Raw genomic sequence first — 10,273 nt, 5'->3', positions numbered from 1 at the left:
GACTGTATGCATTAACTGTTCATATAATTCAATCAATGTAATGTCATTCTAAATACCAAAGTGCGCATGCTTCATAATATGTACAAGTCTCAATCATAAGATGGATCCACATTTTTCTTTTCTTTTTAAAAAATTTACATCACTTGGCGAACATATTTGAGGGAAACTCAGAATTCTCTGTTCACTTCATGTAATTTTCTGGTGTGCACCTTCATCATTTGACATAATTGATTAATTTCCTGTATTTTGATTGCCAAGGTTAGGGTTATCCACACATAGAAAGAAATCAGAAAATGAACACAGTGAAATTATTGTAACAAAACCTTTAAGTTTGATACATAAAAAGAGAAAACATTGTTTTCATTCCTTTGGATTGACCCTGAATAGAGATACCATTTACTTTTTGGCAAATGTAAACTATATACTGCATGACTAAACATGATTTGTATATTGAAATTTGAAATGGTTTCTTTAAGGGTAAAATCATAATATTCTAACTGTCCTAGTGAGAATTATGCTCAATCAAATCAACTTTGTGAAATATTCCCAACTTCCAATGGTTCTTATTTACATTAAAAAAAAACTGACTCCATATAAAATTGTTTGTTTTCTTTTTATTTTACAAGAAATAACATGCTGACAGTGAATCTAATCATTTTTTCAAAACTGGTTAAATTAATGTTTACAATTGTCTTAAAATACTCAAATGTAAGTTTATTTCATACAGAAATACCTTAAATGTATAGACTGATTGTACTTATAGATTAAATATATAGATTAACCCCTTTGTAGTAAAAACATTTTTAACCTCATTTTCTTGCCTATTCTCTCATACATTTTCTAATTTGAGTATTCTCAAATTATTGATTACATGAACAAACAAATTTAAGACAAAACCATAATATATACTGAATACCCTGAAATGAAATGGTTACATATGTAAGATGTGTAACACATCATGTACAACTTTTAAGTCCTACAAGATTTTAAGTTAACCATAATATACAATAAGACTACTTTTTTTCAAAAATATAAAAAAATCTCCACAAAAAAAAAGTATTTATGCAAAAGATGAATGTTATGCTACACTTTTAAAATACATTTTACATGAATCACATAAAGAACATAACAAATCTTTTCTTTGTGGTTGTTTTCCTTTGGAACATCTGTGAACAGATATTCTGTTTTGTCTTTTTGATACATAAAAAGCGTCCAAAAATCATTTGGAATTGTTGTGTTAAACCCTGATAGTCAGAATTTTAAGAGTTTCTGATGTGTGCCCTACTTAGAAATGTTTACAATGTAACAAAGATGAAACTCATAATTGAATTAATCAGCAAATATAAAGTCATTAGGTTTCCACATGCTTTTCTGACACATCATATACATTTATTACTCTACTAGTATGTCTTTGTTCACAAAAAAAAATCAACAGTACTTATCATTCCATATAAAAAAATATGAACCCTAGCTATTAAAAATCTAAAAGTATATTTGTGCATCAATGTAATATGTTTAACAAAACAATCTCTTTCACTGTAATGAAAATTGTCTTCTTCATATAACATGCAGATGAAGAACTTCTTTGGATGATGTAATTTTCACATGTAGAAAAGAAACTAATTCAACTAAAACTAAAAGACAGTCATTAAAATTTTAAGGACATTAAAGGATGATATCAAGACCGAAGTCCAGGAATTGATAAAATGCTACAATTATCATCCAAAGATGTATATGTTTGGATTTATTTTTTAATTCACAAGCAAATGATATGCTGCCATTTAATCTTTCAAACTTAAATTCTATACTTTTGAATTAAAAATTTCAAAATCTAAAGGAGTCTTCCAAATACCTATCTACATGTATTTATGACTGAAGGTATGTAAATCACCAGAGTTGCTGTAATGCACCATTTGAATAAAAGTCATATCCACATTCTTGACTTTTTTCCCTAAACCTTATTTCAAAACATAAATTATTCCAACCAGTCTTTATCTACGCAGTGATAATAAAATTTTTACAGAATTCTAAGGTATTACATAGTAATAGTCATATAAACACCCTTGAACATTGTACATTTGATTAACATTTCAATCCTTTCCTAAGAATTTGCACCTAATTTTTATAAAGTCTATAAGTTATCACACAATGTTTAAGTTATTGCATTACAGGACTCAAATCAGTAATCTCAGTTAGTAACTAACTTTTACCCAGGAGTAAATGATCCAAAAAATCTATAGAAATATCTTATTGATTCTTCATCTGTGTACTTATGATGTGAAGTTTGTAAGTTACAAATTATTGTCAAAGAAGTCATCTCAATAATCTTATGCTTTGACCTTGACAAAGTGTGCTAAACAACAAAGTGTATTCCTACAACCATTCTATATGTAATTAGTATGATGAATATGGTATGATAAAGATATTCAAGATATTATTAAACCACAGATTATGGGACACTTGCATCTTTATTGGGGGTCTTATTGAGACCAATTTTAAATTCAAAATTAAACATGATACATACACAAACAAAATATATTTACAATTCCAGGAAAGTTAAATAATAACATTAAATCCAGCATCTGAATATCTGTGTAATTTCTAGGGGGTTATAGAAATAAGATGAAAAATAAAAGGTTTAAATGTGTAATTCCCATACATAACAACAGTCATCAATATGAATTGGTAAAAATAAAAGTCACATTCAGATACTTTGAGGTCCGTGAGAATTAGTTTTTAAAGAGCTCATGCTATCAGAAATCATATTTTCAATACTTGATTTGACTAGATCTCAGTCTGATAAATAGCTACATCTTATCCATACTCAGTGTCTGACAGTAAAAAATACAATCCTGGGTCCTTTCTTTGTCATCCTGTAAACCACAGTCTATGATCGTACATAAATTGGTTGGAAATCATATTTATCTATGTTCTTCTTAAATCCCCCATCCTGTTTGTTTTTCTTGTTTCAGTGTTCCAAGAGAGGATATTCTGTTAGTCTTTGCTTAATCTGATAGTCTTTCACCATTCTGAGAGTAGATATAGATCATTTCCATAAGCCCTCACTAGAGAATCCTGGAAAATAGAAAAAAATAATGTCTTAGTTGAAAAAAAAAATTGTTATATAATATAAGCTTGATGGAATTCTAAATATAGACAAAAAAGGGTATAAATACAAGGTGTAACATCAGAATTTGAATTTCCATATTAACCATGGGTAACACCTCCAGTAAAGAAAAGAGTAAAGGAATGAGTAAAATTCAGTTTGGAGAGAGAGTTCTTTTAGAGAAAGATGTAGACAGAGGTATACCAAATAAAATAAAAAAAAGATGGCACTATTGAGATCATTTCTCAACAAGAATATAGCCAATTAAGTCCAGAGAAGGGTGATCCTAATGTTGTCAGAGATTACATAGAAAGACCCTTGATTGCAGAAGAAGCCAATGAGGAATATAACCATTTATTACCAAAAGAGGGTAAGAATTACTTGGATTACCCTGAAAGACCTTTGACTAGAGAAGAAGTCAAGTTTATAGATGATAAGAGAAAACAGTTGACAGAAAAAAAAGATTGTTAAAGACACATTAGTTTTAACCCACAAAACCATTGGAGAAGATACAAGGATTAATGGATGGAGTCCAAACTGAACTCTTGGAAGACATTAAGGCTTATTATGAGAGTAACTTTTCCAGTATTTGTTTATTACAAAATTATGTATTCTAATAAAAAAAAAAAAGTTTTCACTTTCATTTGTTGTGCCTTAGACCATTTAAATTGACCTTATGGTTAAGATTGTGATACACACTCTGATAATCATCTATGATGTCTCTATCATGTTTACCTCAAAAGATTGAATCAGGGTATTTGTGTTCAAAGAGCTGAAAAAACTATACAGACAGATCTAAGATTTTGGAAGCATACATATTAATGGGTTTAAATGAGATATAACACTAGATTATTAAAAAGAAAGAACAAAAACTCATAGAAATGATATTGAAAGTACCTTTTATGAATAAAGTGTCATGCTCCAAGGTATATTTTTTATAAACAGGAGAAGGTTTACAACAGTCCCATGCACTCATAAGAAGATCTTGGGTAGTAGAAACACCAGGGAATTTTAATTCCACACAATCAGATTATCTTACATCAGTTATAAGGTTACAGTCTTTATACATAGTTAAGAGGGTCATTAAGATTTCTTTTCTGGTCATCCTGATGTGCTACATTATAGTATTCTTTCCCTGTGATATAATGTTAATATTAAATGGGAAATTCAGAATTCATCAGCAATTGGAGTCAAAACTTGCTATCTTTACCAACTATGATATTAAGGAAGCTGGGGGGGGGGGGGGGTTACAAATTAGCCATATTTAACTTATTCTATAGATATGCTATCTTCAGCTGTTAACTATCATTTGGCAAAGAAAACTTTCATACATTTTAGTTTCAAAATTTGATCATGCATTTTTGTATATATATTGAAATGGAGCTCTTCTTCTTCTTCTAAAGGAGATCAATATAGTTTAAACATGACCATGACCACCAAGCCCTTTTTATTTAAATATATCATTTACATATCAATTCAAAATTATAAACATGCATATGTAAAAAAAAAAAAAATAAATAAATATTACAATTGTATCTCATTGAAACTTTACCTTCAAGTTTGTGTGTTTCTATGTTGGTTGACTAACTGTGTATTTCCAAAGGAAGAGCAGACAGTCTGAACTTCATAGAGAATGGATTATAGATGGTTAGGAACAAAACATATCTTCCAGGTTGAGGACTGTATAGAAAATAAAACCATTTTGTTAATATGACAGAGTACTGTGTGAAACAATGCATGTTTAAAAATTGAACAAACATGTACAATGCCAAAAAAGTTCATGAAAATGTTTGTTTTTAATCTCAAAACAAATTGTTTTTAACATTAACTCCAGATGAGAAAAGTTCATCATGTTATCTTTAGATAATAAAAAAAAAGCACAATTACTGTATTGATATCACAAATAAAATGATTATCAAATTAATTATTTAGACACTAAAAGATTTTTTATTAACAGCAGATTCAATTTTGTTTAATATCTGTCAGTACTGCATACAGAAAAATACATCTTTTTTTAGCATCATCACAGTACAACATGTAGTCCTTAATTTTTTGAAAAGCTCATTACTAAGAAACAAAAGTGAAAATGAAAATATATGTATACCATATATCCCACATATTTAGAATCAAAACAAAAAGTAAATAACTTAGGATTAATCTTTTGTAAATTCCTCCTTTTCTCTTATTAGATTCCTAATTAATATCTCTTTGATCACCATTTAGTAAGTCTGAATTCCATGGCCATGGGTAACATACATAATGAATTATGAAATTAAATCATATAATTTATACAAAAGGACTTATTAATATTCTGAAGATCCCTTAATCATGTGTTAATATATTTTAGGTTAAATAAGGGTGTGCTTATATGAATGTAAGTTAGAGACAACAGATCACATAAGTATTATACAGTAATAAAATTAACCATATAATCATGCTTAAATGCAAAGATGACCTTCATAGGAAATGTAAACAATTAAAAAACAAGACAAACTTACCAGAGATATCCAACTATATGCCCAATAAGCCTATCCATTAAATAATCCAGTGAAATAACATCTCAGTTGATCCTGAAAAAAATCATACAATATTCAGTGATACACAATTAACCTCATTTTACAATGTAAGTAAAGCAATAATTTACAGACAAAAGGGACAGAAATGTAAAAGATACCAGATGTATTTTACTAAAATTTAGTGAATATTTTTCTGATTTAAATTCAATCATAGAATGACCCATCATAGAAATATTAAATGTACTCTGAGTTACATGCAGGCTAAACAAGTGTAAATCACATGAAATGAGGATAAATACAGTACATTTACATTCAAAACAGAACTTTACATAATTATGATTAAATGCAAAGATGACCTTCATAGGAAATGTAAACAAAACAAAGACAAACTTACCAGAATTATCCAATTATATGCCCAATTAAATAATCCAGTGAAACAACATCTTAGCTGATCCTGAAAAAAAGCATACAATATTCAGTGATACTCAATTTAACCTCATTTTACAAAGGAAGTAAAGCAACAATTGACAGACAAACAGGACAGAAAAACATGTTTAAATGTAATGCAAAATAATATCTCTTATATATGGATACCTATACTCTAATCAATCATATTAAATGTCATTCGTAAAATGTATTTTTTAAGACAGATTTATTTAGGATCGACTTTTTAAATGATAACATGAATAGCACGCCATACTTTAACCACATGTCAAAACATTCTCTCAAATTACACAGAAATGGGTTATTTAGCATAGCTGACATTAAACATATAGGTGAGCGATAACATAATCACAATCATAAACAATGTGAAACAACTTTAAACGACCTACACTGTGGATTACAAGCCTTTTTCACTGGGGTAAAATCTTGCCGAAAATTCTCCATGGCTGCCCGAAACCCCGAACCCGACTGTATAAAAGATGAAGTCATACAATAACATAACACTGATGTAGTATTACATGATTTTTTTTATTTTATTTCTTAAAAACTATAAGGGGAGTTTACCAAAAAAAAAAATTAATAAGAAAAAAAAAATTTAAAGTTATTTTAAAAAAGTTAAAAGTTAAAAAATTTAAAGTTAATTTTAAAAAAAGTTTAAAAAATTTAAAAAGAAATTCTAAGTTTTTTAAAAAAGTGACCTGGTGTTATAACTTGACAGACATAACACACACATGTTTTTTGTATTGTGTGTTATTTGTTATTGTCTTTCAGTAAAAAATTCAGTTCAAACTGGTTAGGCTGGCTAGACTAGGCTGTCTAGACTGTAAATGAAAAAGTGTGACGTCATAATCACATTGTATTTATACAGTGGATGACGTCACAATGCATAGGTAAGTTTTTTGCACACGGCACTTTACAGATGATGCAAACAGGTATATATAAGAAAACACAGGTAAAAAGGTATATTTCTTTTGCACACGACCCTCAGTTTTTTGCACACGGCACTTTATAGGTGATGCAAACAGGTATATATAAGAAAACGTAGGTAAAAGGTATTTTTTGCACACGGCCCTAAAAAATAAAATCCATGCTATATATATAAACCAGCGCTGAATAATGAGGATCATTCTGTGTGATTACTTTTAACTCGACAGAAGTAAAATATGGCAGAGGAAAATACAAAGGAGACCGTACCAGAAACACAGGATCTTTTAGACGTAGATGACAGGAGAATGATATGCGGTATCTTAAATCAAATGGCCTTTATCATGCAGATAATTCATAATGATATAGGTGATTTTAGAAAAGAAGTGAGGAAAAGATTCGCCAACAAGGAAGGAAGACACACCAGTTAGTGAAAGAAATACAAAAACTGGAAAAAAGCATTTAGAACCCAAGATTTCAGGGACCCACCAGACCAAACCTTTAGTGAAAAAAGTGAGAAAAAGATAAGTTGAAAAAGGAAGAAAACAGAGTGATTACCAGGCCCCAGCACTACTCACAAAAGGAAATGCTATCCCAATGATCCACTGATGTGACAGAAGTGTGAAGAAAATGTAAATTGTATGTATGTATTTGTCATTATGAATAAAAATTGAAATTAAAATCATTGTTTGTATTGTTTTCTGAATAAAAATTGAAAAAAATCAAAAATGTGTTTTGTTCTTGTTTTCAGTAAAACCAGTTCAAACCGGTTATAGGACTGTAGACTGTGAATGCGTGACGTCATAATCACATTCTTGCAATGTTTTTTTTGCACACGGCGCATTTTTTACCTGTATAGTCAGCAAAAAAAAAAAAAAAAAAACGTAGTACCAACGTACCAATGTATAACACACTGTAAACACACTCCGTATTTAAGGGGATAGGGTTAGGGGTTAGGGGTTAGGGGGTTAGGGTTAGGGTTAGGGTTAGGGTTAGGGTTAGGGTTAGGGTTAGGGTTAGGGTTAGGGTTAGGGTTAGGGTTAAGGGTTAAGGGTTTAGGGTTAAGGGTTAAGGGTTAGGGTTAGGGATAGGGTTAGGGGTAGGGGTAGGGTTAGGGGGTTAGGGTTAGGGTTAGGGTTAGGGTTAGGGTTAGGGTTAGGGGGTTAGGGTTAGGGTTAGGGTTAGGGCTAGGGTTAGGGGGTTAGGGTTAGATACTACCACTCAGTTGACCCATTTATCCCCTCCACCAATCAAATCTGATCACGTGATTTCTCTCAGCAATCTGTGTTCAAGTTTGATTAAATTTTTTTTTTAAAAAATCAGGATCATCTCTTTTATTTATTATTATTAATTTACAAAGAAATTATGTATGCTTTTGATGCATAATGTGCACTTCAAATTCATGCACCAGCAGATTCAAAGGGAAAATTCTCATTAGAAATAAGCAGTTAAGATAAAGAGATTATCCAATTAAAAATAGTTTGAAAAATATTTAAAACAAATTTTCAAGTATGTTATCAAAATAGGAAAAAGGATTATGAGTATAGTTTGGTATTTTTAATAGTAAAAAAAAAGGATATGACGTACTGGCAATTGCATCATCTCACTCAGGGTCTTTCCGTCAGAGTTCGGAAAAACAACCTCGAATGTATTAACATCACCTGATGTTAAAGGTTATGCTTTTCTTGTTTTTTTCAAATATAGGATAGAGGAAGTAAGAAGTCCCTTTTATAGTAAGTTTTATGTAATATCATAGCATTGAATAAAATTAAACTCCATATTCCACAGATAAAAGGTCTTCATGCATTTATTTCGAAGATCATGAAAAGGGGGGGGGGGTTGTTGCCATGGCGTCTAACTAATACATTCAAGGTCATTTGTCAGCTAGTCAGAAAGGCTCGAGAAGTTGCGATTGAACATAGTGGGGGTTCTTGTTCTTTTATTACCAGTCCCTGGTAGAGTTTTTTGATATTAGAACATACTGGGGTTTTCAAACACTTAAATTCATATGGTTACTGGTATCTGTTACATGAGAATACAGCGGGGTTGTTTGTTTAACACTCTGAGGTTACTAAGATGTCTAATATTTTCTATCAGAACATATTGTGGTTCTTGTCTAACACTTTGTGGGGTTAATGTTATCTTTTATCTATATAAGACCATAATGGGGTTGTTACACATTATGGGGTTAGTGTTGTCTATTATCTTTATAAGAGTACTTAGTGGGGTTGTTGTCCTAACACTTTATGGGGTTAGTGTTGTCTATTATCTTTATGAGAGTACATAGTGGGGTTGCTGTCCAAACACTTTATGGGGTTAGTGTTGTCTTTTATATTTATAACAATACATAGTGGGGTTGCTGTCCAAACACTTTATGGGGTTAGTGTTGTCTATTATCTTTATGAGGGTACATAGTGGGGTTGCTGTCCAAACACTTTATGGGGTTTGTGTTGTCTATTATCTTTATGAGAGTACATAGTGGGGTTGCTGTCCAAACACTTTATGGGGTTAGTGTTGTCTATTATCTTTATAAAAATACATAGTGGGGTTGCTGTCCAAACACTTTATGGGGTTAGTGTTGTTTATTATCTTTATGAGAGTACATAGTGGGGTTGCTGTTCAAACACTTTATGGGGTTAGTGTTGTTTGTTATCTTTATGAGAGTACATAGTGGAGTTGCTGTCCAAACACTTTATGGGGTTAGTGTTGTTTATTATCTTTATGAGAGTACATCGTGGGGTTGCTGTCCAAACACTTTATGGGGTTAGTGTTGTTTGTTATCTTTATGAGAGTACATAGTGGGGTTGCTGTCCAAACACTTTATGGGGTTAGTGTTGTTTATTATCTTTATGAGAGTACATAGTGGAGTTGCTGTCCAAACACTTTATGGGGTTAGTGTTGTTTATTATCTTTATGAAAGTACATCGTGGGGTTGCTGTCCAAACACTTTATGGGGTTAGTGTTGTCTATTATCTTTATGAGAGTACATAGTGGGGTTGCTGTTCAAACACTTTATGGGGTTAGTGTTGTCTATTATCTTTATGAGAGTACATAGTGGGGTTGTTGTCCAAGCACTTTATGGGGTTAGTGTTGTCTATTATCTTTATGAGTGTACATAGTGGGGTTGCTGTCCAAACACTTTATGGGGTTAGTGTTGTCTATTATCTATATAAGAACATAGTGGGGTTGCTGTCCAAACACTTTATGGGGTTAGTGTTGTCTATTATCTTTATGCGAGTACATAGTGGGGTTGTTGTCCGAACACTTTATGGGGTTAGTGTTG

At 31.1% G+C, this 10,273-nt stretch overlaps 1 long non-coding RNA gene across 1 annotated transcript; it reads right to left on the bottom strand.

Annotated features, from left to right (window-relative positions):
* Positions 1-594: 594 nt before the first annotated feature.
* Positions 595-6,557, bottom strand: LOC134266497 (uncharacterized). The gene is made up of 5 exons (XR_009991983.1): positions 6,456-6,557; positions 6,017-6,076; positions 5,605-5,676; positions 4,659-4,786; positions 595-3,075 (listed from the first exon to the last, which is right to left on the bottom strand). It is a non-coding gene; the product is annotated as an uncharacterized LOC134266497 (long non-coding RNA).
* Positions 6,558-10,273: the final 3,716 nt, after the last annotated feature.

Source organism: Saccostrea cucullata, unplaced genomic scaffold (genome assembly GCF_032062105.1).
Source record: "Saccostrea cucullata isolate Sc308-1 unplaced genomic scaffold, CSIRO_AGI_Scuc_v1 ctg1349, whole genome shotgun sequence".
NCBI classification, from domain to species: Eukaryota; Metazoa; Mollusca; class Bivalvia; order Ostreida; family Ostreidae; genus Saccostrea; species Saccostrea cuccullata.
Note: the sequence above shows the minus strand (reverse complement) of the source record. Positions and strands in the feature narration are given on the sequence as shown.